Raw genomic sequence first — 6,000 nt, forward strand, 5'->3', positions numbered from 1 at the left:
CAGGTGATTGATCTGGTTATGATGGTCGGCCACACAATTGTGGCTTCTAGGTCCAAAAGGAAGATTGCAGCAGTTCCAATAGTGTATAATTATAATTTTAATAATTATTAATTAGATTGGAGGTCGGCATTTGACCTGGTTCAGAGGGACAACTTATAGAGGGTGTTGGATGAATACAGGCTCCCTGGAGATCTCTTATGGATCCTAAAAGATCTACATTCTAACACTTATGCAAAGGTGATATGGAACATGGAGAGAGACTTAACTGGATGGGTACCAATTAAATGGGAAGGTAAGTAAGAATGTGTCCTTGCTCCCACACTATTTAGCCTCTATATTGATGGAGCAGTGAAGTGGTTATCTGAGTGCAAACATGGCAAACCCAAAATTGCAAGGACATCTGTCCCAATCTTAATGTGCGCAGACAATACTTTACTGCTCTTGGGAACACACATGGGTCTTCAGCCAGAAATGGACTCTTTTTCAGCATTTTGAAAAAGCAGGGGCATAGAAATGAATCCAACAAAAAGCTAAATATATGGGAATAAACTCACACCAGTCATTTAAGTGTAGAATGATGATAGAGGGCTCACAGATAGAACAGATCAAACATTTTGACTACCTAGGCATTCAACTGACAGAGACCTTGACCAGAGGGCTTCAAATGGGGAAGAGCAAAACAGCCCTTAATCAGAGAGTACTGCTAATTGGTAGGAAACATAGGGCCTGTGCAGGAGATTCAGTGTCACCCGCTGTTAAAATGTATTGAGCTACGGCGATGGTGGTAGCCATGCATGGGGCTGAGGTCTGGGGGTACACTGATGCAAACACCCATACAATTGTAGAGAATACATTAATCAGGGGTCTTTTTGAATTCCCCTCGGGCCTTACCCCTTTAAGGTTGGACTTAACACTAAACTGCAGACACATGCTTACTTTCCTGAAACCAATGACATCCTGGGTATGCCTCTGGACACCACCAGAGTTAACCTCCTACAGGGAATCACTAGGGGATCTAATCTCCTGTGATAGGAATGTGCGCACCCTGGGGTTGAAACACATCACGAAGCAATGCGAACTGTTGAACATGGGAGAAGTATGGAATACCCCAGCTGAGAGCAGAAACTGAAAAAAGGGTATTGGGAAAATGTTATGTCACAGATTTGGTCTGACCATAATGATGGGAGTGCAACAGAACAGGACATTTCTTGAGCCACAAATGTCTACTAAGTTTTGAATCCTACATGGACAGAATCTACCCTCCTACAGCAAAACCTCAGTGTGTGCAATTCAGAAGTGGCTCATTACCCCTAAGATCACTTACAGCTAGATGGGATAAATGAGGCTGTACCCCACCACAATGTCCCTACTGCCTACAGGCTAAAGAAATGGAAGAGCACTTCTTATTATTCAGACCCACATACACATTGCCTCGTACGAAATGGATACTTGCAGTGTGTAAGCTAGAGGGCTAAGGCCCTATACAGAAATCTGAAAAGTGATATGAAGGAAATGGTAGTCTTTGCGGTAGCATGCTACTTACAATGGGCATGGAATATTAGACTGAAAGGACTGCCAGTAGGGAATCTTCAACCCCTAGGAACAGAGACGGTGCAAAATGTGAGTGTGAAAGAGTGTTCATATTTTAGCGGCCTAACTGGCTTTTATTCTGGGATGTGAAGTGTGTACTTGAATGTACTGTTTGTACTTTTAAATGGCTTTAAATAAAAGCACAAGACTATTGTGACACTGGTTTGAATTGAGAGCATCATAAAACTTCTGCTGTCTTGGAATTTCCAGACAGCATGACAGTCCCTTTATACTGTTGTAGGTTTTTAGAGGTATTTTGCTGCTAATGGTTTTACATGCCAAATGAGGACGATGATGGATTATTTTTAAGCTGTCATCTGTAGTCTATATCTGTGCCAAAGTCTTTTGTATCTATTAGTATGTGTAATTTTAATATGAATATTACCTGCACATTGCACTTTTATGGTCATTCAACCAAAATAAAGTTTATTATAATTTTTCATCATTAATTAAAATTCTAAATATTTGAGTTTGATAGCAGTTTGTTTAACCCCTTCAGTGCCCGCCCCTTTCCCCGCCCAGTGCCGGCCGTTGCATTAGCGGGCGGGGTCTATGACGAGCTGGACTCGTCATGGGCACAGCGCCACCGCGGCCCATGACGAGTCCAGCTCGTCATGGGCACTGAAGGGGTTAAATAATTCTACCAATTCTAAAACTCTACAAACAACACAGTTCTTCCTGTATCTTGAATTGTTCTCAACTCATGTAGGTTTACAGGTAATGGCCTATCCAAAAGCCTGCTTGGGACCATCACAGGCAATCATGTTCCTCCAACAAAATGAATACCCATTTTGTCAAGAATTTCTTTGTGAATTTTCCTACCTTGGAAAGTAAAGTAGATGGCCTATAATATGATAAGTTGGAAGAGTCTGCATTAGAATCTTGAAGAAGTGGCCTTATAATGCCTTGTTTAAACTATTAAAGACCATTCCTGATTCAAATAAGAGATTAATTATTTTCGTAATAACCAATATTACTTCAATGGCCATTTTTTACAGGATAGAAATGGTGCATGCTCCCTCTTCATAACTTGATTAAGTTAGATATAGTACAAGACTAGCTTCATTATCAGACACCGAAAGTAAAAAATGTTTTTGCCTCAATAGGTCAGTGAAATAAAAACAAACATTTGAGATCCCTGGATCATTTTATAGACCTGCTCAATATCGAATAAGAAAGACATTATCGAGGTCTTGTGAAGTAAGTATTTCAGGATTGAGTCTAGTTAGATATGCAACATCTCTAAACAGTGCGACAAGTTCACAAGCAGTGTTTGAAGATGACATAACTCAAAGAAAGCACGTCTTTGCTGCAACCATCATATAGTATATCATTTTAGCTGTTTTTAAATAAACTGTCCAATTGTAATGGGCAATTTCTTTGCCACTTTCTTTCACATCGACCATTGATATTCTTGTTACATTGATTTAACCAAAAGTCACCATTAACAGTTAACAATATTATATATTAAGTTACCAGAAGAGGGATTGCTGCAGGTCTGTAGTGGCACAGAACTCCATGGCTTTGAGATGATGTAATGCTGCTTGCATCCCAGGTCTATGCTACAATATACTTGGCATCACACCAGGAAAGTCAGAGATAGACTACACTCTATTTAAGGACAATTTTATCACAAATCTAATAAGAATCTGGTGGCTATATAATTAAATTGTGCATCTACACACCCTTTCTGTTACAAACCAATAACATGCTGTACATTATAACGTGTTTCCAGCTGATTGTTTTGCAATCATAGAATTAGACTGCTAACATAGCTCCTGTGTTTGAGTGGGTGTCAGAAAAATGCAGTTTCCCAGGCTTATGGGTGGTCAATCAATGTTCTAGATATCTATAAATACACAGGAATAGTCCTAAGGAGAGCAGCAGTTGGAAAAATGGAAAGAGGTCTCTTCATTGTGAATTGATTGTGGGTGTATATAAGAGGTCCCTGAGATGAACTGGATACCATTTGGCCCTCAGCGTTTCAGAAGAGATAGGTGGACAAGATGGTATCCATGGAAGTTCAGACTTTGAGGCTATAATGTCACACAAATAAGGCTAAGTGGAAGGTGGTTTTTGCTCTATCAGCAGTCGCGGCCGGCACGACTCGCGGGTGGGGAGGCGCGGTCGCGCGGGGAGTCACGTAGGGAGAGGGTAATTTTTTTTTTTTTAAATAATTAAACTTACTTGCCCAGGTCCCGCGTCTTCTCTGCTCTCCTGCTCTCCAGTAACAGGAAGAAGAAGCAGGCAGCCAGGCTCCCTCCCTCCCCGAAGCCAATCACAACACTTCTCAAGCAGAGTTGTGACTGGTCGGGACGCCGACCAGACAGGGGCTAATGGGGAGGCCATTTTCTCTATGTAGGCTGCATGCAGCCCACATGGAGAAAAGGCAGAGTGTGCATGATTGCTTTGGGCGGCACCAGGGGTCCTACCAAACAGTCTTTGCGTACTCGGGAGTGGGCAGGCAACCACTCCTCCCCTTCCCTGCTCTCAGAGAAGCCCCGCCTGCCTGCAACCAAACATAAAATGGTAATAACAAGTTTATTAAAAGTTAACTGTGAGAAGCAGTGGGGCAACACTCATCCTCCCTAGTGGAGGAGACACCCCTGTTTATCAGTGATGGTTTGAACAGTTGACAGTTTGTTCTGTTTCCGCTCCCCGACTACAAGGGTTTATTCTGGTACATCTGAAATTTTATGGAATTAAAGGTGTCATTCGCCAACTGAAAGAATTGTATGATAAAATGCAGACTGTGTGGGCTTCCAGCTAGCTTGTGTGAACGGTCCAATCTACTTATCTGATTTGGTCCCTACCATTTGCAAGATTGGTGACTGGATTCTATGATATCACCCATTTACTAAATGCTAAGGATTCACAGCTGTTCCCAAGGACTTTTAGGACAGTGCGGGTAAGCAATCAAAAGATAGAAGCACTAGAACATGGTGAGGTGATGATCTCACTGGTAAACCTAAAGACATATCAAGGGCAACGTTAGCATGTACAAACAGTTAAATTATAAAGTAAATACATATTTTGTTTAAACCAAAGAACACTCAAAAACTAGTTAAGGAAAAGCCAGTCTTTTTGCTGAAAACTCCATGCAATGCTGACATCTCTACTAAAATCAGAATACTTTAACAAGCTTTTAAGACTTGTTACAATCTTCTAATTGAATCAATGGCAGCCACATTAGACATGACATGGGAGGATCATTTAAACAACAGTAGCAGCTGCTACAGGACCCCAGTGGTGAGGCGAGTGGGGAGGGGGGACGAATAAAGGAGAAAAAACACTCACCTGAAAACGGCAAGGCTCTGCCTCTTCTGGTCCTCTTCTTCCTGTCTCAGGTCTGGCAACAGGAAACACCAGAGATCCCAGGCTCCCCTGAGCAGTGTTGTGATTGGTCTGATTACTGTGGTTCGGCGCTGAGACGGGAAATGGGAGGCTGGGCATATTCCTCACCAGGCTGTGCATTACAGCCTGGTGGGGAAGATGCAAAGAGTGCATGACTGTTTGGCCGGCCCAAGCAGTTCTTGCGCACTTAGTGTGCAAACCACTCCTCCCCCTGCTCTGGCCAGCCCCGCGAGCCACGACTGCAACACCAAAACTAAAATGATAATAACGATACATTATCATTTTAATTTTCCTTATGAGCAGTGGGGCGATACTCCTCCACCTTAGCGGAGTAGCCACTGCTGTTAAACAATATAAAATGACACGTTTGCATGGAAACACTAACATTTGATTGACCATGGAAAATGTAAGCACACATAGAGGTGCCGATTCGGATCCTGGAAAAATTTCCCCCGTCCGAATTGAATCTGGACTTTTTACCGTCCGAATCGTACAAGTAGCGTACAAACTGCCAAGTACGATTCGCATGGGAAAAACTCCATACGAATCACATCCGGAAAAGTCCCCCACACGTCCTCGGGTCGGAAATTGTGTCCGACACATCCCCGGACGATTTACCGTACGAATCGGAAAAATGAAGTCCGACCGCGCAAGTACGATCACTCCCGTCCTTTCGATTTCACAACTGTATGGAAAAAACACCGTACGGACCGAACTCCCATAGCAAGCATGGAGACACGTGCCCGCATACGCACCGAACACCCCACCACAGACCCCGCATGTACGCGCAAAATGCCCCCCGGCCGTGGATGTACGCGCCGAACCCCCACCAGTGTATGCATGGAGCGTACCAACTCCCCACCCGTGTATGTACGGACCGTATCCCCACCCGTGTATGTACAGACCGTACCCCCACCCCACCAGTGCATGTACGGACCGTACCCCCACCCCACCCGTGTATGTATGGACCGTACCCCCACCCCACTAGTGTATGTACGGACCGTACCCCCACCCCACCCCACCCATGTATGTACGGACCGTACCCCCACCCGTGTA

The sequence above is a fragment of the Triturus cristatus genome, chromosome 1_2 (genome assembly GCF_964204655.1).
Source record: "Triturus cristatus chromosome 1_2, aTriCri1.1, whole genome shotgun sequence".
Taxonomy (NCBI): domain Eukaryota; kingdom Metazoa; phylum Chordata; class Amphibia; order Caudata; family Salamandridae; genus Triturus; species Triturus cristatus.